Genomic DNA, 22,150 nt, shown 5'->3' with positions numbered 1-22,150 from the left:
ACAAGATGCTACCTGCTTTTCCAGCCCAACCCCCGACTTTCACCGGCAGCCCGCAGTGCGAGAGATTCGGGGAAGACTCTCGAAGGGCTCCTAGGAGATCCCGGGTGCTGCAGACATAAGACGGAACCTCCCCACACTCAGAATTCCGGAACACGGCTGACTGTGTGGGGGAGGTTCGGGGCCGCCCTCCACGCAGCTGCCTGGTGTCACAGGTGTTCCCTGGCAGGGGGAAGTCCGCTAATTACCTCCCTTGTCCATGGGGAGGCACAAGATGCTACCTGCTTTTCCAGCACAAGACCCTCCTTTCCCCGGCAGCCCGCAAAGGGAGGGAATGGGGGAAGACACTCGAAAGGCTCCTAGGAGAACCCGGGTGCTGCAGACAGAAGACGGAACCTCCCCACACTCAGAATTCCGGAACACGTGTGACTGCGTGGGTGAGGTTTAGGGCCGCACACCACGCAGCTGCCTGGTGTCACAGGTGTTCCCTGGCAGGGGGAATTCCGCTAATTACCTCCCCTGTCCATGGGGAGGCACTAGATGCTACCTGCGTGTCCAGCCCCAACCCCGCCTTTCCCTGGCTGACCGCACTGGGAGGGACTCGGGGAAGACTCTCGAAGGGCTCCTAGGAGATCCCGGGTGCTGCAGACAGAAGACGGAACCTCCCCACACTCAGAATTCCGGAACACGGCTGACTGTGTGGGGGAGGTTCGGGGCCGCCGTCCACGCAGCTGACTGGTGTCACAGGTGTTCCCTCGCAGGGGGAATACCGCTAATTACCTCCCCTGCCCATGGGGAGGCACTAGATGCTACCTGAGTTTTCAGCCCAACCCCCGCCGTTCCCCGGCTGCCCGCACTGGGAGAGACTCGGGGAAGACTCTCGAAGGGCTCCTAGGAGATCCCGGGTGCTGCAGACATAAGACGGAACCTCCCCACACTCAGAATTCCGGAACACGGCTGACTGTGTGGGGCAGGTTCGGGGCCGCCCTCCACGCAGCTGCCTGGTTTCACAGGTGTTCCCTGGCAGGGGGAAGTCCGCTAATTACCTCCCCTGTCCATGGGGAGGCACAAGATGCTACCTGCTTTTCCAGCCCAACCCCCGCCTTTCCCCGGCAGCCCGCACACGGAGGGACTGGGGGAAGACACTCGAAGGGCTCCTAGGAGAACCCGGTTGCTGCAGACATAAGACGGAACCTCCCCTACACTCAAAATTCCGGAACACTTGTGACTGTGTGGGTGAGGTTGAGGACCGCACTCCACGCAGCTTCCTGGTGTCACAGGTGTTCCCTGGCAGGGGGAAGTCCGCTAATTACCTCCCCTGTCCATGGGGAGGCACTAGATGCTACCTGCGTTTCCAGCCCAACCCCCGCCTTTCCAAGGCAGCCCGCACTGGGAGGGACTCGGGGAAGACACTCGAAGGGCTCCTAGGAGATCCCGGGTGCTGCAGACAGAAGACGGATCCTCCCCACACTCAGAATTCCGGAACACGGCTGACTGTGTGGGGGAGGTTCGGGGCCGTCCTCCACGCAGCTGCCTGGTGTCACAGGTGATCCCTGGCAGGGGGAATTCCGCTAATTACCTCCCCTGTCCATGGGGAGGCACAAGATGCTACCTGCGTTTCCAGCCCAACCCCCGCCTTTCTCTGGCTGCCCGCACTGAGAGGGACTCGGGGAAGAATCTCGAATGGCTACTAGGAGATCCCGGGTGCTGCAGACAAAAGACGGAACCTCCCCACACTCAGAATCCCGGAACACGTCTGACTGTGTGGGAGAGGTTCGGGGCCGCCCTCCACGCAGCTGCCTGGTGTCACAGGTGTTCCCTGGCAGTTGGAAGTCCGCTAATTACCTCCCCTGTCCATGGGGAGGCACTAGATGCTACCTGCGTTTCCAGCCCAACCCCCGCCTTTCCCCGGCAGCCCGCACAGAGAGGGAAAGGGGGAAGACACTCGAAGGGCTCCTAGGAGATCCCGGGTGCTGCAGACATAAGACGGAACCTCCCCACACTCAGAATTCCGGAACACGTCTGACTGTGTGGGTGAGGTTTAGGGCCGCACTCCATGCAGCTTCCTGGTGTCACAGGTGTTCCCTGGCAGGGGGAATTCCGCTAATTACCTCCCCTGTCCATGGGGAGGCACTAGATGCTACCTGTGTTTCCAGCCCAACTCCCGCCTTTCCCCGGCAGCCCGCACTGGGAGGGACTCGGGGAAGACACTCGAAGGGCTCCTAGGAGATCCCGGGTGCTGCAGACAGAAGACGGATCCTCCCCACACTCAGAATTCCGGAACACGGCTGACTGTGTGGGGGAGGTTCGGGGCCGTCCACCACGCAGCTGCCTGGTGTCACAGGTGATCCCTGGCAGGGGGAAGTCCGCTAATTACCTCCACTGTCCATGGGGAGGCACAAGATGCTACCTGCGTTTCCAGCCCAACCCCCGCCTTTCTCTGGCTGCCCGCACTGAGAGGGACTCGGGGAAGAATCTCGAATGGCTCCTAGGAGATCCCGGGTGCTGCAGACAAAAGACGGAACCTCCCCACACTCAGAATCCAGGAACACGTCTGACTGTGTGGGAGAGGTTCGGGGCCGCCCTCCACGCAGCTGCCTGGTGTCACAGGTGTTCCCTGGCAGTTGGAAGTCCGCTAATTACCTCCCCTGTCCATGGGGAGGCACTAGATGCTACCTGCGTTTCCAGCCCAACCCCCGCCTTTCCCCGGCAGCCCGCACAGGGAGGGAATGGGGGAAGACACTCGAAGGGCTCCTAGGAGATCCCGGGTGCTGCAGAGATAAGACGGAACCTCCCCACACTCAGAATTCCGGAACACGGATGACTGTGTGGGGGAGGTTCGGGGCCGCCCTACACGCAGCTGCCTTGTGTCACAGGTGTTCCCTGGCAGGTGGAAGTCCGCTAATTACCTCCCCTGTCCATGGGGAGGCACTAAATGCTACCTGCTTTTCCAGCACAACCCCCTCCTTTCCCCGGCAGCCCGCACAGGGAGGGACTCTGGGAAGACACTCGAAGGTCTCCGAGGAGATCCCGGGTGCTGCAGACAGAAGACGGATCCTCCCCACACTCAGAATTCCGGAAAACGGCTGACTGTGTGGGGGAGTTTCGTGGCCGTCCTCCACGCAGCTGCCTGGTGTCACAGGTGTTCCCTGGCATGGTGAAGTCCGCTAATTACCTCCCCTGTCCATGGGGATGCACTAGATGCTACCTGCGTTTCCAGCCCAACCCCCGCCTTTCTCTGGCTGCCCGCACTGAGAGGGACTCGGGGAAGAATCTCGAATGGCTCCTAGGAGATCCCGGGTGCTGCAGACAAAAGACGGAACCTCCCCACACTCAGAATCCCGGAACACGTCTGACTGTGTGGGAGAGGTTCGGGACCGCCCTCCACGCAGCTTCCTGGTGTCACAGGTGTTCCCTGGCAATTGGAAGTCCGCTAATTACCTCCCCTGTCCATGGGGAGGCACTAGATACTACCTGCGTTTCCAGCCCAACATCCGCCTTTCCCCGGCAGCCCGCACAGGGAGGGAATGGGGGAAGACACTCGAAGGGCTCCTAGGAGATCCCGGGTGCTGCAGACATAAGACGGAACCTCCCCACACTCAGAATTCCGGAACACGGCTGACTGTGTGGGTGAGGTTTAGGGCCGCACTCCATGCATCTTCCTGGTGTCACAGGTGTTCCCTCGCAGGGGGAATTCCGCTAATTACCTCCCTTGTCCATGGGGAGGCACTAGATGCTACCTGCTTTTCCAGCCCAACCCCCGCCTTTCCCCGGCAGCCCGCACAGGGAGGGACTGGATGAAGACACTCGAAGGGCTCCAAGGAGAACCCGGGTGCTGCAGACAAATGACGGAATCTCCCCAAACTCAGAATCCCGGAACACGGCTGACTGTCTGGAGAAGTTCGGGGCCGCCCTCCACGCAGCTGCCTGCTGTCACAGGTGTTCCCTGGCAGTGGGAAGTCCGCTAATTACCTCCCTTGTCCATGGGGAGGCACATGATGCTACCTGCTTTTCCAGCCCAACCTGCGCCATTCCCTGGCAGCCCGCACAGTGAGGGACTGGGGGAAGACATTCGAAGGGCTCCTAGGTGAACCCGGGTGCTGCAGACATAAGACGGAACCTCCCCACACTCAGAATTCCGGAACACGGATGACTGTGTGGGGGAGGTTCGGGGCCGCCCTCCACGCAGCTGCCTTGTGTCACAGGTGTTCCCTGGCAGGAGGAAGTCCGCTAATTTCCTCCCCTGTCCATGGGGAGGCACTAGATGCTACCTGCTTTTCCAGCACAACCCCCTCCATTCCCCGGCAGCCCGCACAGGGAGGGACTCGGGGAAGACACTCGAAGGGCTCCTAGGAGAACCCGGGTGCTGCAGACAGAAGACGGATCCTCCCATCAATCAGAATTCCAGAACACGGCTGACTGTGTTGGGGAGGTTCGAGGCCACCCTCCACGAAGCTGCCTGGTGTCACAGGTGTTCCCTGGCAGGGAGAAGTCCGCTAATTACCTCCCCTGTCCATGGGGAGGCACTAGATGCTACCTGCGTTTCCAGCCCAACCCCCTCCTTTCCTCGGCAGCCCGCACTGGGACGGACTGGGGGAAGACACTCGAAGGGCTCCTAGGAGATCCCGGGTGCTGCAGAAAGAAGACGGAACCTTCCCTCAATCAGAATTCCGGAACACGGCTGACTGTGTGGGGGAGGTTCGGGGACGCACTCCACGCAGCTGCCTGGTGTCACAGGTGTTCCCTGGCAGGGGGAAGTCCGCTAATTACCTCCCCTGTCCATGGGGAGGCACTAGATGCTACCTGCGTTTCCAGCCCAACCCCCGCCGTTCCCCGGCAGCACGCACAGTGAGGGACTGGGGGAAGACACTCGAAGGGCTCGTAGGAGATCCCGGGTGCTGCAGAGAGAAGACGGAACCTCCCCACACTCAGAATTCCGGAACACGGCTGACTGTGTGGGTGAGGTTTAGGGCCGCATTCCGCGCAGCTTCCTGGTGTCACAGGTGTTCCCTAGCAGGGGGAATTCCGCTAATTACCTCCCTTGTCCATGGGGAGGCACAAGATGCTACCTGCTTTTCCAGCCCAACCCCCGCCTTTGCCCGGCAACCCGCACAGGGAGGGAATGGGGGAAGACACTCGAAGGTCTATTAGGAGATCCCGGTGCTGCAGACAAAAGACGGAATCTCCCCACACTCAGAATCCCGGAACACGGCTGACTGTGTTAGAGAAGTTCGGGGCCGCCCTCCACGCAGCTGCCTGGTGTCACAGATGTTCCCTGACAGGGGGAAGTCCGCTAATTACCTCCCATGTCCATGGGGAGGCACATGATGCTACCTGCATTTCCAGCCCAACCTGCGCCATTCCCTGGCAGCCCGCACAGTGAGGGACTGGGGGAAGACACTCGAAGGGCTCCTAGGTGAACCCGGGTGCTGCAGACATAAGACGGAACCTCCCCACACTCAGAATTCCGGAACACGGCTGACTGTGTGGGTGAGGTTTAGGGCCGCACTCCATGCAGCTTCCTGGTGTCACAGGTGTTCCCTCGCAGGGGGAATTCCGCTAATTACCTCCCTTGTCCATGGGGAGGCACTAGATGCTACCTGCTTTTCCAGCCCAACCCCCGCCTTTCCCCGGCAGCCCGCACAGGGAGGGACTGGATGAAGACACTCGAAGGGCTCCAAGGAGATCCCGGGTGCTGCAGACAAATGACGGAATCTCCCCAAACTCAGAATCCCGGAACATGGCTGACTGTCTGGAGAAGTTCGGGGCCGCCCTCCACGCAGCTGCCTGGTGTCACAGGTGTTCCCTGGCAGGGGGAATTCCGCTAATTACCTCCCTTGTCCATGGGGAGGCACATGATGCTACCTGCTTTTCCAGCCCAAACTGCGCCATTCCCTGGCAGCCCGCACAGTGAGGGACTGGGGGAAGACACTCGAAGGGCTCCTAGGTGAACCCGGGTGCTGCAGACATAAGACGGAACCTCCCCACAATCAGAATTCCGGAACACGGATGACTGTGTGGGGGAGGTTCGGGGCCGCCCTCCACGCAGCTGCCTTGTGTCACAGGTGTTCCCTGGCAGGTGGAAGTCCGCTAATTACCTCCCCTGTCCATGGGGAGGCACTAGATGCTACCTGCTTTTCCAGCACAACACCCTCCTTTCCCAGGCAGCCCGCACAGGGAGGGACTCTGGGAAGACACTCGAAGGGCTCCTAGGAGAACCCGGGTGCTGCAGACAGAAGACGGAACCTCCCATCAATCAGAATTCCAGAACACGGCTGACTGTGTGGGGGAGGTTCGAGGCCGCCCTCCAGGCAGCTGCCTGGTGTCACAGGTGTTCCCTGGCAGGGAGAAGTCCGCTAATTACCTCCCCTGTCCATGGGGAAGCACAAGATGCTACCTGCGTTTCCAGCCCAACCCCCTCCTTTCCTCGGCAGACCGCACTGGGACGGACTGGGGGAAGACACTCGAAGGGCTCCTAGGAGATCCCGGGTGCTGCAGACAGAAGACGGAACCTTCCCTCAATCAGAATTCCGGAACACGGCTGACTGTGTGGGGGAGTTTCGGGGACGCACTCCACGCAGCTGCCTGGTGTCACAGGTGTTCCCTGGCAGGGGGAAGTCCGCTAATTACCTCCCTTGTCCATGGGGTGGCACTAGATGCTACCTGCGTTTCCAGCCCAACCCCCGCCGTTCCCCGGCAGCACGCACAGGGAGGGACTGGGGGAAGACACTCGAAGGGCTCGTAGGAGATCCCGGGTGCTGCAGAGAGAAGACGGAACCTCCCCACACTCAGAATTCCGGAACACGGCTGACTGTGTGGGTGAGGTTTAGGGCCGCACTCCGCGCAGCTTCCTGGTGTCACAGGTGTTCCCTGGCAGGGAGAAGTCCGCTAATTACCTCCCCTGTCCATGGGGAGGCACTAGATGCTACCTGCGTTTCCAGCCCAACCCCCTCCTTTCCTAGGCAGCCCGCACTGGGACGGACTGGGGGAAGACACTCGAAGGGCTCCTAGGAGATCCCGGGTGCTGCAGACAGAAGACGGAACCTTCCCTCAATCAGAATTCCGGAACACGACTGACTGTGTGGGGGAGGTTCGGGGACGCCCTCCACGCAGCTGCCTGTTGTCACAGGTGTTCCCTGGCAGGGGGAAGTCCGCTAATTACCTCCCTTGTCCATGGGGTGGCATTAGATGCTACCTGCGTTTCCAGCCCAACCCCCGCCTTTCCCCAGCTGCCCGCACTGGGAGGGACTCGGGGAAGTCTCTCGAAGGGCTCCTAGGAGATCCCGGGTGCTGCAGACAAAAGACGGAACCTCCCCACACTCAGAATCCCGGAACACGTCTGACTGTGTGGGAGAGGTTCGGGGCCGCCCTCCACGCAGCTGCCTGGTGTCACAGGTGTTCCCTGGCAGGGGGAAGTCCGCTAATTACCTCCCCTGTCCATGGGGAGGCACTAGATGCTACCTGCGTTTCCAGTCCAACCCCCGCCGTTCCCCAACAGCCCGCACAGGGAGGGACTGGGGGAAGACACTCGAAGGGCTCGTAGGAGATCCCGGGTGCTGCAGAGAGAAGACGGAACCTCCCCACACTCAGAATTCCGGAACACCCCTGACTGTGTGGGTGAGGTTTAGGGCCGCACTCCACGCAGCTTCCTGGTGTCACAGGTGTTCCCTCGCAGGGGGAATTCCGCTAATTACCTCCCTTGTCCATGGGGAGACACTAGATGCTACCTGCTTTTCCAGGACAACCCCCGCCTTTCCCCGGCAGCCCGCACAGGGAGGGATTGGGGGAAGACACTCGAAGGGCTCCTAGGAGATCCCGGGTGCTGCAGACAAAAGACGGAATCTCCCCACACTCAGAATTCCGGAACACGGCTGACGGTGTTGGAGAGTTTCGGGGCCGCCCTCCACGCAGCTGCCTGGTGTCACAGGTGTTCCCTGGCAGGGGGAAGTCCGCTAATTACCTCCCCTGTCCATGGGGAGGCACTGGATGCTACCTGCGTTTCCAGCACAACCCCCTCCTTTCCCCGGCAGCCCGCACAGGGAGGGACTCTGGGAAGACACTCGAATGGCTCCTAGGAGAACCCGGGTGCTGCAGACGGAAGACGGAACCTCCCCACAATCAGAATTCCAGAACACGGCTGACTGTGTGGGGGAGTTTCGGGGCAGCCCTCCACGCAGCTGCCTGGTGTCACAGGTGTTCCCTGGCAGGGAGAAGTCCGCTAATTACCTCCCCTGTCCATGGGGAGGCACTAGATGCTACCTGCGTTTCCACCGCAACCCCCTCCTTTCCTCGGCAGCCCGCACTGGTACGGACTGAGGGAAGACACTAGAAGGGCTCCTAGGAGATCCCTGGTGCTGCAGACAGAAGACGGAACCTCCCCACAATCAGAATTCCGGAACACGGCTGACTGTGTGGGGGAGGTTCGGGGACGACCTCCACGCAGCTGCCTGGTGTCACAGGTGTTCCCTGGTAGGGAGAAGTCCGCTAAATACCTCCCCTGTCCATAGGGAGGCATTAGATGCTACCTGCGTTTCCTGCCCAACACTCTCCTTTCCTCGGCAGCCCGCACTGGGACGGACTGGGGGAAGACACTCGAAGGGCTCCTAGGAGATCCCGGGTGCTGCAGACAGAAGACGGAACCTCCCCACACTCAGAATTCCGGAACACGGGTGACTGTGTGAGTGAGGTTTAGGGCCGCACTCCACGCAGCTTCCTGGTGTCACAGGTGTTCCCTGGCAGGGGGAAGTCCGCTAATTACCTCAATTGTCCATGGGGAGGCACTAGATGCTACCTGCTTTTCCAGCCCAACCCCCGTCTTTCCCCGGCAGCCCGCACAGGGAGGGACTGGGGGAAGACACTCGAAGGGCACCTAGGAGATCCCGGGTGCTGCAGACAAAAGACGGAATCTCCCCACACTCAGAATTCCGGAACATGGCTGACTGTGTGGGGGAGGTTCGGGGACGCCCTCCACGCAGCTGCCTGGTGTCACAGGTGTTCCCTGGCAGGGGTAAGTCCGCTAATTACCTCCCTTGTCCATGGGGAAGCACTAAATGCTACCTGCGTTTCCAGCCCAACCCCCGCCATTCCCCGGCTGCCCGCACTGGGAGGGACTCGGGGAAGACTCTCAAAGTGCTCCTAGGAGATCCCGGGTGCTGCAGACAAAAGACGGAACCTCCCCACACTCAGAAATCCGGAACACGGCTGACTGTGTGGGGGAGGTTCGGGGCCGTCCTCCACGCAGCTGCCTATTGTCACAGGTGTTCCCTGGCAGGGAGAAGTCCGCTAATTACCTCCCCTGTCCATGGGGAGGCACTAGATGCTACCTGCGTTTCCAGCTGAACCCCCTCCTTTCCTCGGCAGCCCGCACTGTGACGGACTGGGGGAAGACACTCGAAGTGCTCCTAGGAGATCCCGGGTGCTGCAGACAGAAGACTGAACCTCCCCACACTCAGAATCCCGGAACACGTCTGACTGTGTGGGAGAGGTTCGGGGCCGACCTCCACGCAGCTGCCTGGTGTCACAGGTGTTCCCTGGCAGGGGGAAGTCCGCTAATTACCTCCCCTGTCCATGGGGAGGCACTAGATGCTACCTGCGTTTCCAGCCCAACCCCCGCCGTTCCCCGGCATCCCGCACAGGGAGGGACTGGGGGAAGACACTCGAAGGGCTCGTAGGAGATCCCGGGTGCTGCAGACAGAAGACGGAACCTCCCCACACTCAGAATTCCGGAACACGGCTGACTGTGTGGGTGAGGTTTAGGGCCGCACTCCACGCAGCTGCCTGGTGTCACAGGTGTTCCCTCGCAGGGGGAAATCCTCTAATTAACTCCCTTGTCCATGGGGAGGCACTAGATGCTACCTGCTTTTCAAGCCCAACCCCCTCCATTCCCCGGCAGCCCGCACAGGCAGGGACTGGGGGAAGAAACTTGAAGGGCACCTTGGTGATCCCGGGTGCTGCAGACATAAGACGGAACCTCCCCACACTCAGAATTCCGAAACAAGGATGACTGTGTGGGGGAGGTTCGGGGCCGCCCTCCACGCAGCTGCCTTGTGTCACAGGTGTTCCCTGGCAGGTGGAAGTCCGCTAATTACCTCCCCTGTCCATGGGGAGGCACTAGATGCTACCTGCGTTTCCAGCACAACCCCCTCCTTTCCCCGGGAGCCCGCACAGGGAGGGACTCTGGGAAGACACTCGAAGGGCTCCTAGGAGATCCCGGGTGCTGCAGACAGACGACGGAACCTCCCCACAATCAGAATTCCAGAACACGGCTGACTGTGTGGGGGAGTTTCGGGGCCGCCCTCCACGCAGCTGCCTGGTGTCACAGGTGTTCCCTGGCAGGGAGAAGTCCGCTAATTACCTCGCTTTTCCATGGGGAGGCACTAGATGCTACCTGCGTTTCCAGCCCAACCCCCTCCTTTCCTCGGCATCCCGCACTGGGACGGACTGGCGGAAGACACTAGAAGGGCTCCTAGGAGATCCCGGGTGCTGCAGACAGAAGACGGAACCTCCCCACAATCAGAATTCCGGAACACGGCTGACTGTGTGGGGGAGGTTCTGGGACGACCTCCACGCAGCTGCCTGGTGTCACAGGTGTTCCCTGGTAGGGAGAATTCCGCTAATTACCTCCCCTGTCCATAGGGAGGCACTAGATGCTACCTGCGTTTCCAGCCCAACCCCCTCCTTTCCTCGGCAGCCCGCACTGGGACGGACTGGGGGAAGACACTCGAAGGGCTCCTAGGAGATCCCGGGTGCTGCAGACATAAGACGGAACCTCCCCACACTCAGAATTCCGGAACACGGGTAACTGTGTGGGTGAGGTTTAGGGCCGCACACCACGCAGCTTCCTGGTGTCACAGGTGTTCCCTGGCAGGGGGAAGTCCGCTAATTACCTCCCTTGTCCATGGGGCGGCACTAGATGCTACCTGCTTTTCCAGCCCAACCCCCGCCATTCCCCGGCAGCCCGCACTGGGAGGGACTCGGGGAAGACACTCGAAGGGCTCCTAGGAGAACCTGGGTGCTGCAGACAGAAGACGGAACCTCCCCAAACTCAGAATTCCGGAACACGGCTAACTGTGAGGGGGAGGTTCGGGGCCGCCCTCCACGCAGCTGCCTGGTGTCACAGGTGTTCCCTGGCAGGGAGAAGTCCGCTAATTACCTCCCCTGTCCATGGGGAGGCACTAGATGCTACCTGCGTTTCCAGCACAACCCCCTCCTTTCCTCGGGAGCCCGCACTGGGACGGACTGGGGGAAGACACTCGAAGGGCTCCTAGGAGATCCCGGGTGCTGCAGACAGAAGACGGAAACTCCCCACACTCAGAATTCCGGAACACGGGTGACTGTGTGGGTGAGGTTTAGGGCCGCACTCCACGAAGCTTCCTGGTGTCACAGGTGTTCCCTGGCAGGGGGAAATCCGCTAATTACCTCCCGTGTCCATGGGGAGGCACTAGATGCTACCTGCGTTTCCAGCCCAACCCCCGCCTTTCCCCGGCAGCCCGCACAGGGAGGGACTGGGGGAAGACACTCGAAGGGCTCCTAGGTGAACCCGGTTTCTGCAGACATAAGACGGAACCTCCCCACACTCAGAATTCCGGAATATGGCTGACTGTGTGGGGGAGGTTCGGGGCCGCCCTCCACGCAGCTGCCTGGTGTCACAGGTGTTCCCAGGCAGGGAGAAGTCCGCTAATTACGTCTCCTGTCCATGGGGAGGCACTAGATGCTACCTGCGTTTCCAGCCCTACCCCCTCCTTTCCTCGGCATCCCGCACTGGGACGGACTGGGGGAAGACACTCCAAGGGCTCCTAGGAGATCCCGGGTGCTGCAGACAAAAGACGGAACCTCCCCACACTCAGAATCCCGGAACACGTCTGACTGTGTGGGTAAGTTTTAGGGCCGCCTTCCACGCAGCTGCCTGGTGTCACAGGTGTTCCCTGGCAGGGGGAAGTCCGCTAATTACCTCCCCTCTCCATGGGGAGGCAATACATGCTACCTGAGTTTCCAGCCAAACCCCTGCCTTTCCCAGGCAGCCCGCACTGGGAGGGACTCGGGGAAGACACTCGAAGGGCTCCTAGGAGATCCCTGGTGCTGCAGACAGAAGACGGAACCTCCCCACACTCAGAATTCCGGAACACGGCTGACTGTGTGGGGGAGGTTCGGGGCCGCACTCCACGCAGCTTCCTGGTGTCACAGGTGTTCCCTGGTAGGGAGAATTCCGCTAATTACCTCCCCTGTCCATAGGGAGTCACTAGATGCTACCTGCGTTTCCAGCCCAACCCCCTCCTTTCCTCGGCAGCCCGCACTGGGAGGGACTGGGGGAAGACACTCGAAGGGCTCCTAGGTGAACCCGAGTGCTGCAGACATAAGACGGAACCTCCCCACACTCAGAATTCCGGAACACGGATGACTGTGTTGGGGAGGTTCGGGGCCGCCATCCACGCAGCTGCCTGGTGTCACAGGTGTTCCCTGGCAGGGGGAAGTCCGCTAAATACCTCCCTTGTCCATGGGGAGGCACAAGATTCTACCTACTTTTCCAGCCCAACCCCCGCCTTTCCCCGGCAGCCCGCACAGGGAGGGGCTGGGGGAAGACACTCGAAAGGCTCCTAGGAGAACCCGGGTGCTGCAGACAGAAGACGGAACCTCCCCACACTCAGAATTCCGGAACACGGATGACTGTGTGGGGGAGGTTTAGGGCCGCACTCCACGAAACTTCCTGGTGTCACAGGTGTTCCCTCGCAGGGGGAAGTCCGCTAATTACCTCCCTTGTCCATGGGGAGGCACTAGATGCTACCTGCTTTTCCAGCCCAACCCCCGCCTTTCCCTGGCAGCCCGCACAGGGAGGGACTGGGGGAAGACACTCGAAGGGCTCCTAGGAGATCCCGGGTGCTGCAGACAAAAGACGGAATCTCCCCACACTCAGAATTCCGGAACACGGCTGACTGTGTGGGGGAGGTTCGGGGACGCACTCCACGCAGATGCCTGGTGTCACAGGTGTTCCCTGGCAGGGGGAAGTCCGCTAATTACCTCCCTAGTCCATGGGGATGCACTAGATGCTACCTGCGTTTCCAGCCCAACCCCCGCCTTTCTCTGGCTACCCGCACTGGGAGGGACTCGGGGAAGAATCTCGAAGGGCTCCTAGGAGATCCCGTGTGCTGCAGACATAAGACGGAACCTCCCCACACTCAGAATTCCGGAACACGGCTGACTGTGTGGGGCAGGTTCGGGGCCGCCTCCACGCAGCTGCCTGGTGTCACAGGTGTTCCCTGGCAGGGGGAATTCCGCTAATTACCTCCCCTGTCCATGGGGAGGCACAAGATGCTACCTGCTTTTCCAGCCCAACCCCCGCCTTTCCCCGGCAGCCCGCACAGTGAGGGACAGGGGGAAGACACTCGAAGGGCTCCTAGGAGAACCCGGGTGCTGCAGACATAAGACGGAACCTCCCCACACTCAGAATTCCGGAAAACGGCTGACTGTGTGGGTGAGGTTTAGGTCCGCACTCCACGCAGCTTCCTGTTGTCTCAGGTGTTCCCTCGCAGGGGAAATCCGCTAATTACCTCCCTTGTCCATGGGGAGGCACTAGATTCTACCTGCTTTTCCAGCTCAACCCCCGTCTTTCCCCGGCAGCCCGCACAGGGAGGGACTGGGGGAAGACACTCGAAGGGCTCCTAGGAGATCCCGGGTGCTGCAGACAAAAGACGGAATCTCCCCACACTCAGAATTCCGGAACACGGCTGACGGTGTTGGAGAGTTTCGGGGCCGCCCTCCACGCAGCTGCCTGGAGTCACAGGTGTTCCCTGGCAGGTGGAAGTCCGCTAATTACCTCCCCTGTCCATGGGGAGGCACTGGATGCTACCTGCGTTTCCAGCACAACCCCCTCCTTTCCCCGGCAGCCCGCACAGGGAGGGACTCTGGGAAAACACTCGAAGGGCTCCTAGGAGAACCCGGGTGCTGCAGACAGAAGACGGAACCTCCCCACAATCAGAATTCCAGAACACGGCTGACTGTGTGGGGGAGTTTCGGGGCAGCCCTCCACGCAGCTGCCTGGTGTCACAGGTGTTCCCTGGCAGGGAGAAGTCCGCTAATTACCTCCCCTGTCCATGGGGAGGCACTAGATGCTACCTGCGTTTCCACCCCAACCCCCTCCTTTCCTCGGCAGCCCGCACTTGGACGGACTGAGGGAAGACACTAGAAGGGCTCCTAGGAGATCCCTGGTGCTGCAGACAGAAGACGGAACCTCCCCACTATCAGAATTCCGGAACACGGCTGACTGTGTGGGGGAGGTTCGGGGACGAACTCCACGCAGCTGCCTGGTGTCACAGGTGTTCACTGGTAGGGAGAAGTCCGCTAAATACCTCCCCTGTCCATAGGGAGGCATTAGATGCTACCTGCGTTTCCTGCCCAACACTCTCCTTTCCTCGGCAGCCCGCACTGGGACGGACTGGGGGAAGACACTCGAAGGGCTCCTAGGAGATCCCGGGTGCTGCAGACAGAAGACGAAACCTCCCCACACTCAGAATTCCGGAACACGGGTGACTGTGTGAGTGAGGTTTAGGGCCGCACTCCACGCAGCTTCCTGGTGTCACAGGTGTTCCCTGGCAGGGGGAAGTCCGCTAATTACCTCAATTGTCCATGGGGAGGCACTAGATGCTACCTGCTTTTCCAGCCCAACCCCCGTCTTTCCCCGGCAGCCCGCACAGGGAGGGACTGGGGGAAGACACTCGAAGGGCACCTAGGAGATAACGGGTGCTGCAGACAAAAGACGGAATCTCCCCACACTCAGAATTCCGGAACACGGCTGACTGTGTGGGGGAGGTTCGGGGACGCCCTCCACGCAGCTGCCTGGTGTCACAGGTGTTCCCTGGCAGGGGTAAGTCCGCTAATTACCTCCCTTGTCCATGGGGAAGCACTAGATGCTACCTGCGTTTCCAGCCCAACCCCCGCCATTCCCCGGCTGCCCGCACTGGGAGGGACTTGGGGAAGACTCTCAAAGTGCTCCTAGGAGATCCCGGGTGCTGCAGACAAAAGACGGAACCTCCCCACACTCAGAATTCCGGAACACGGCTGACTGTGTGGGGGAGGTTCGGGGCCGTCCTCCACGCAGCTGCCTGGTGTCACAGGTGTTCCCTGGCAGGGAGAAGTCCGCTAATTACCTCCCCTGTCCATGGGGAGGCACTAGATGCTACCTGCGTTTCCAGCCCAACCCCCTCCTTTCCTCGGCAGCCCGCACTGTGACGGACTGGGGGAAGACACTCGAAGTGCTCCTAGGAGATCCCGGGTGCTGCAGACAGAAGACTGAACCTCCCCACACTCAGAATTCCGGAACACGGCTGACTGTGTGGGGGAGGTTCGGGGACGCCCTCCACGCAGCTGCCTGGTGTCACAGGTGTTCCCTGGCAGGGGGAATTCCGCTAATTACCTCCCTTGTCCATGGGATGGCACTAGATGCTACCTGCGTTTCCAGCCCAACCCCCGCCTTTCCCCGGCTGCCCGCACTGGGAGGGACTCGGGGAAGGCTCTCAAAGGGCTCCTAGGAGATCCCGGGTGCTGCAGACAAAAGACGGAACCTCCCCACACTCAGAATCCCGGAACACGTCTGACTGTGTGGGAGAGGTTCGGGGCCGACCTCCACGCAGCTGCCTGGTGTCACAGGTGTTCCCTGGCAGGGGGAAGTCCGCTAATTACCTCCCCTGTCCATGGGGAGGCACAAGATGCTACCTGCTTTTCCAGCCCAACCCCCGCCTTTCCCCGGCAGCCCGCACAGTGAGGGACAGGGGGAAGACACTCGAAGGGCTCCTAGGAGAACCCGGGTGCTGCAGACATAAGACGGAACCTCCCCACACTCAGAATTCCGGAAAACGGCTGACTGTGTGGGTGAGGTTTAGGTCCGCACTCCACGCAGCTTCCTGTTGTCTCAGGTGTTCCCTCGCAGGGGAAATCCGCTAATTACCTCCCTTGTCCATGGGGAGGCACTAGATTCTACCTGCTTTTCCAGCTCAACCCCCGTCTTTCCCCGGCAGCCCGCACAGGGAGGGACTGGGGGAAGACACTCGAAGGGCTCCTAGGAGATCCCGGGTGCTGCAGACAAAAGACGGAATCTCCCCACACTCAGAATTCCGGAACACGGCTGACGGTGTTGGAGAGTTTCGGGGCCGCCCTCCACGCAGCTGCCTGGAGTCACAGGTGTTCCCTGGCAGGGGGAAGTCCGCTAATTACCTCCCCTGTCCATGGGGAGGCACTGGATGCTACCTGCGTTTCCAGCACAACCCCCTCCTTTCCCCGGCAGCCCGCACAGGGAGGGACTCTGGGAAGACACTCGAAGGGCTCCTAGGAGAACCCGGGTGCTGCAGACAGAAGACGGAACCTCCCCACAATCAGAATTCCAGAACACGGCTGACTGTGTGGGGGAGTTTCGGGGCAGCCCTCCACGCAGCTGCCTGGTGTCACAGGTGTTCCCTGGCAGGGAGAAGTCCGCTAATTACCTCCCCTGTCCATGGGGAGGCACTAGATGCTACCTGCGTTTCCACCCCAACCCCCTCCTTTCCTCGGCAGCCCGCACTGTGACGGACTGAGGGAAGACACTAGAAGGGCTCCTAGGAGATCCCTGGTGCTGCAGACAGAAGACGGAACCTCCCCACAATCAGAATTCCAGAACACGGCTGACTGTGTGGGGGAGTTTCGGGGCAGCCCTCCACGCAGCTGCCTGGTGTCACAGGTGTTCACTGGTAGGGAGAAGTCCGCTAAATACCTCCCCTGTCCATAGGGAGGCATTAGATGCTACCTGCGTTTCCTGCCCAACACTCTCCTTTCCTCGGCAGCCCGCACTGGGACGGACTGGGGGAAGACACTCGAAGGGCTCCTAGGAGATCCCGGGTGCTGCAGACAGAAGACGAAACCTCCCCACACTCAGAATTCCGGAACACGGGTGACTGTGTGAGTGAGGTTTAGGGCCGCACTCCACGCAGCTTCCTGGTGTCACAGGTGTTCCCTGGCAGGGGGAAGTCCGCTAATTACCTCAATTGTCCATGGGGAGGCACTAGATGCTACCTGCTTTTCCAGCCCAACCCCCGTCTTTCCCCGGCTGCCCGCACTGGGAGGGACTCGGGGAAGACTCTCGAAGGGCTCCTAGGAGATCCCGGGTGCTGCAGACAAAAGACGGAACCTCCCCACACTCAGAATCCCGGAACACGTCTGACTGTGTGGGAGAGGTTCGGGGTCGACCTCCACGCAGCTGCCTGGTGTCACAGGTGTTCCCTGGCAGGGGGAAGTCCGCTAATTACCTCCCCTGTCCATGGGGAGGCACTAGATGCTACCTGCGTTTCCAGCCCAACCCCCGCCGTTCCCCGGCAGCCCGCACAGGGAGGGACTGGGGGAAGACACTCGAAGGGCTCGTAGGAGATCTCGGGTGCTGCAGACAGAAGACGGAACCTCCCCACACTCAGAATTCCGGAACACGGCTGACTGTGTGGGTGAGGTTTAGGGCCGCACTCCACGCAGCTGCCTGGTGTCACAGGTGTTCCCTCGCAGGGGGAATTCCGCTAATTAACTCCCTTGTCCATGGGGAGGCACTAGATGCTACCTGCTTTTGAAGCCCAACCCCCTCCATTCCCCGGCAGCCCGCACAGGCAGGGACTGGGGGAAGAAACTTGAAGGGCACCTAGGTGATCCCGGGTGCTGCAGACATAAGACGGAACCTCCCCACACTCAGAATTCCGAAACAAGGATGACTGTGTGGGGGAGGTTCGGGGCCGCCCTCCACGCAGCTGCCTTGTGTCACAGGTGTTCCCTGGCAGGTGGAAGTCCGCTAATTACCTCCCCGTCCATGTGGAGGCACTAGATGCTACCTGCGTTTCCAGCACAACCCCCTCCTTTCCCCGGGAGCCCGCACAGGGAGGGACTCTGGGAAGACACTCGAAGGGCTCCTAGGAGATCCCGGGTGCTGCAGACAGACGACGGAACCTCCCCACAATCAGAATTCCAGAACACGGCTGACTGTGTGGGGGAGTTTCGGGGCCGCCCTCCACGCAGCTGCCTGGTGTCACAGGTGTTCCCTGGCAGGGAGAAGTCCGCTAATTACCTCGCTTTTCCATGGGGAGGCACTAGATGCTACCTGCGTTTCCAGCCCAACCCCCTCCTTTCCTCGGCATCCCGCACTGGGACGGACTGGCGGAAGACACTAGAAGGGCTCCTAGGAGATCCCGGGTGCTGCAGACAGAAGACGGAACCTCCCCACAATCAGAATTCCGGAACACGGCTGACTGTGTGGGGGAGGTTCTGGGACGACCTCCACGCAGCTGCCTGGTGTCACAGGTGTTCCCTGGTAGGGAGAATTCCGCTAATTACCTCCCCTGTCCATAGGGAGGCACTAGATGCTACCTGCGTTTCCAGCCCAACCCCCTCCTTTCCTCGGCAGCCCGCACTGGGACGGACTGGGGGAAGACACTCGAAGGGCTCCTAGGAGATCCCGGGTGCTGCAGACATAAGACGGAACCTCCCCACACTCAGAATTCCGGAACACGGGTAACTGTGTGGGTGAGGTTTAGGGCCGCACACCACGCAGCTTCCTGGTGTCACAGGTGTTCCCTGGCAGGGGGAAGTCCGCTAATTACCTCCCTTGTCCATGGGGCGGCACTAGATGCTACCTGCTTTTCCAGCCCAACCCCCGCCATTCCCCGGCAGCCCGCACTGGGAGGGACTCGGGGAAGACACTCGAAGGGCTCCTAGGAGAACCTGGGTGCTGCAGACAGAAGACGGAACCTCCCCACACTCAGAATTCCGGAACACGGCTAACTGTGAGGGGGAGGTTCGGATCCGCCCTCCACGCAGCTGCCTGGTGTCACAGGTGTTCCCTGGCAGGGAGAAGTCCGCTAATTACCTCCCCTGTCCATGGGGAGGCACTAGATGCTACCTGCGTTTCCAGCCCAACCCCCTCCTTTCCTCGGGAGCCCGCACTGGGACGGACTGTGGGAAGACACTCGAAGGGCTCCTAGGAGATCCCGGGTGCTGCAGACAGAAGACGGAACCTCCCCACACTCAGAATTCCGGAACACGGGTAACTGTGTGGGTGAGGTTTAGGGCCGCACACCACGCAGCTTCCTGGTGTCACAGGTGTTCCCTGGCAGGGGGAAGTCCGCTAATTACCTCCCTTGTCCATGGGGCGGCACTAGATGCTACCTGCTTTTCCAGCCCAACCCCCGCCATTCCCCGGCAGCCCGCACTGGGAGGGACTCGGGGAAGACACTCGAAGGGCTCCTAGGAGAACCTGGGTGCTGCAGACAGAAGACGGAACCTCCCCACACTCAGAATTCCGGAACACGGCTAACTGTGAGGGGGAGGTTCGGGGCCGCCCTCCACGCAGCTGCCTGGTGTCACAGGTGTTCCCTGGCAGGGAGAAGTCCGCTAATTACCTCCCCTATCCATGGGGAGGCACTAGATGCTACCTGCGTTTCCAGCCCAACCCCCTCCTTTCCTCGGGAGCCCGCACTGGGACGGACTGGGGGAAGACACTCGAAGGGCTCCTAGGAGATCCCGGGTGCTGCAGACAGAAGACGGAAACTCCCCACACTCAGAATTCCGGAACACGGGTGACTGTGTGGGTGAGGTTTAGGGCCGCACTCCACGCAGCTTCCTGGTGTCACAGGTGTTCCCTGGCAGGGGGAAGTCCGCTAATTACCTCCCGTGTCCATGGGGAGGCACTAGATTCTACCTGCGTTTCCAGCCCAACCCCCGCCTTTCCCCGGCTGCCCGCACTGGGAGGGACTCGGGGAAGCCTCTCGAAGGGCTCCTAGTAGATCCCGGGTGCTGCAGACAGAAGACGGAACCTCCCCACACTCAGAATTCCGGAATATGGCTGACTGTGTGGGGGAGGTTCGGGGCCGCCCTCCACGCAGCTGCCTGGTGTCACAGGTGTTCCCAGGCAGGGAGAAGTCCGCTAATTACGTCTCCTGTCCATGGGGAGGCACTAGATGCTAACTGCGTTTCCAGCCCTACCCCCTCCTTTCCTCGGCAGCCCGCACTGGGAAGGACTGGGGGAAGAAACTCGAAGGGCTCCTAGGAGATCCCGGGTGCTGCAGACAATAGACGGAACCTCCCCACACTCAGAATCCCGGAACACGTCTGACTGTGTGGGTAAGTTTTAGGGCCGCCATCCACGCAGCTGCCTGGTGTCACAGGTGTTCCCTGGCAGGGGGAAGTCCGCTAATTACCTCCCCTCTCCATGGGGAGGCAATACATGCTACCTGAGTTTCCAGCCAAACCCCCGCCTTTCCCAGGCAGCCCGCACTGGGAGGGACTCGGGGAAGACACTCGATTGGCTCCTAGGAGATCCCTGGTGCTGCAGACAGAAGACGGAACCTCCCCACACTCAGAATTCCGGAACACGGCTGACTGTGTGGGGGAGGTTCGGGGCCGCCCTCCACGCAGCTTCCTGGTGTCACAGGTGTTCCCTGGTAGGGAGAATTCCGCTAATTACCTCCCCTGTCCATAGGGAGTCACTAGATGCTACCTGCGTTTCCAGCCCAACCCCCTCCATTCCTCGGCAGCCCGCACTGGGAGGGACTGGGGGAAGACACTCGAAGGGCTCCTAGGTGAACCCGAGTGCTGCAGACATAAGACGGAACCTCCCCACACTCAGAATTCCGGAACACGGATGACTGTGTTGGGGAGGTTCGGGGACGCCTCCACGCAGCTGCCTGGTGTCACAGGTGTTCCCTGGCGGGGGGAATTCCGCTAATTACCTCCCTTGTCCATGGGGAGGCACAAGATTCTACCTACTTTTCCAGCCCAACCCCCGCCTTTCCCCGGCATCCCGCACAGGGAGGGGCTGGGGGAAGACACTCGAAAGGCTCCTAGGAGAACCCGGGTGCTGCAGACAGAAGACGGAACCTCCCCACACTCAGAATTCCGGAACACGGATGACTGTGTGGGGGAGGTTTAGGGCCGCACTCCACGAAACTTCCTGGTGTCACAGTTGTTCCCTGGCAGGGGGAAGTCCGCTAATTACCTCCATTGTCCATGGGGAGGCACATGATGCTACCTGCTTTTCCAGCCCAAACTCCGCCATTCCCCGGCAGCCCGCACAGGGAGGGACTGGGGGAAGACACTCGAAGGGCTCCTAGGAGATCCCGGGTGCTGCAGACAAAAGATGGAATCTCCCCACACTCAGAATCCCGGAACACGGCTGACTGTGTTGGAGAAGTTCGGGGCCGCCCTCCACGCAGCTGCCTGGTGTCACAGGTGTTCCCTGGCAGGGGGAAGTCCGCTAATTACCTCCCTTGTCCATGTGGAGGCACATGATGCTACCTGTTTTCCAGCCCATCCTGCGTCATTCCCTGGCAGCCCGCACAGTGAGGGACTGGGGGAAGACACTCGAAGGGCTCCTAGGTGAACCCGGGTGCTGCAGACATAAGACGGAACCTCCCCACACTCAGAATTCCGGAACACGGATGACTGTGTGGGTGAGGTTTAGGGCCGCACCCCCTGCATCTTCCTGGTGTCACAGGTGTTCCCTCGCAGGGGGAAGTCCGCTAATTACCTCCCTTGTCCATGGGGAGGCACTAGATGCTACCTGCTTTTCCAGCCCAACCCCCGCCTTTCCCTGGCAGCCCGCACAGTGAGGGACTGGGGGAAGACACTCGAAGGGCTCCTAGGAGATCCCGGGTGCTGCAGACAAAAGACGGAATCTCCCCACACTCAGAATTCCGGAACACGGCTGACTGTGTGGGGGAGGTTCGGGGACGCCCTCCACGCAGATGCCTGGTGTCACAGGTGTTCCCTGGCAGGGGGAAGTCCGCTAATTACCTCCCTAGTCCATGGGGATGCACTAGATGCTACCTGCGTTTCCAGGACAACCCCCGCCTTTCTCTGGCTACCCGCACTGGGAGGGACTCGGGGAAGAATCTCGAAGGGCTCCTAGGAGATCCCGTGTGCTGCAGACATAAGACGGAACCTCCCCACACTCAGAATTCCGGAACACGGCTGACTGTGTGGGGCAGGTTCGGGGCCGCCTCCACGCAGCTGCCTGGTGTCACAGGTGTTCCCTGGCAGGGGGAAGTCCGCTAATTACCTCCCCTGTCCATGGGGAGGCACAAGATGCTACCTGCTTTTCCAGCCCAACCCCCGCCTTTCCCCGGCAGCCCGCACAGGGAGGGACTGGGGGAAGACACTC

This window comes from Camelus bactrianus, unplaced genomic scaffold, assembly GCF_048773025.1.
Source record: "Camelus bactrianus isolate YW-2024 breed Bactrian camel unplaced genomic scaffold, ASM4877302v1 HiC_scaffold_43, whole genome shotgun sequence".
Lineage (NCBI taxonomy): Eukaryota > Metazoa > Chordata > Mammalia > Artiodactyla > Camelidae > Camelus > Camelus bactrianus.
Note: the sequence above shows the minus strand (reverse complement) of the source record.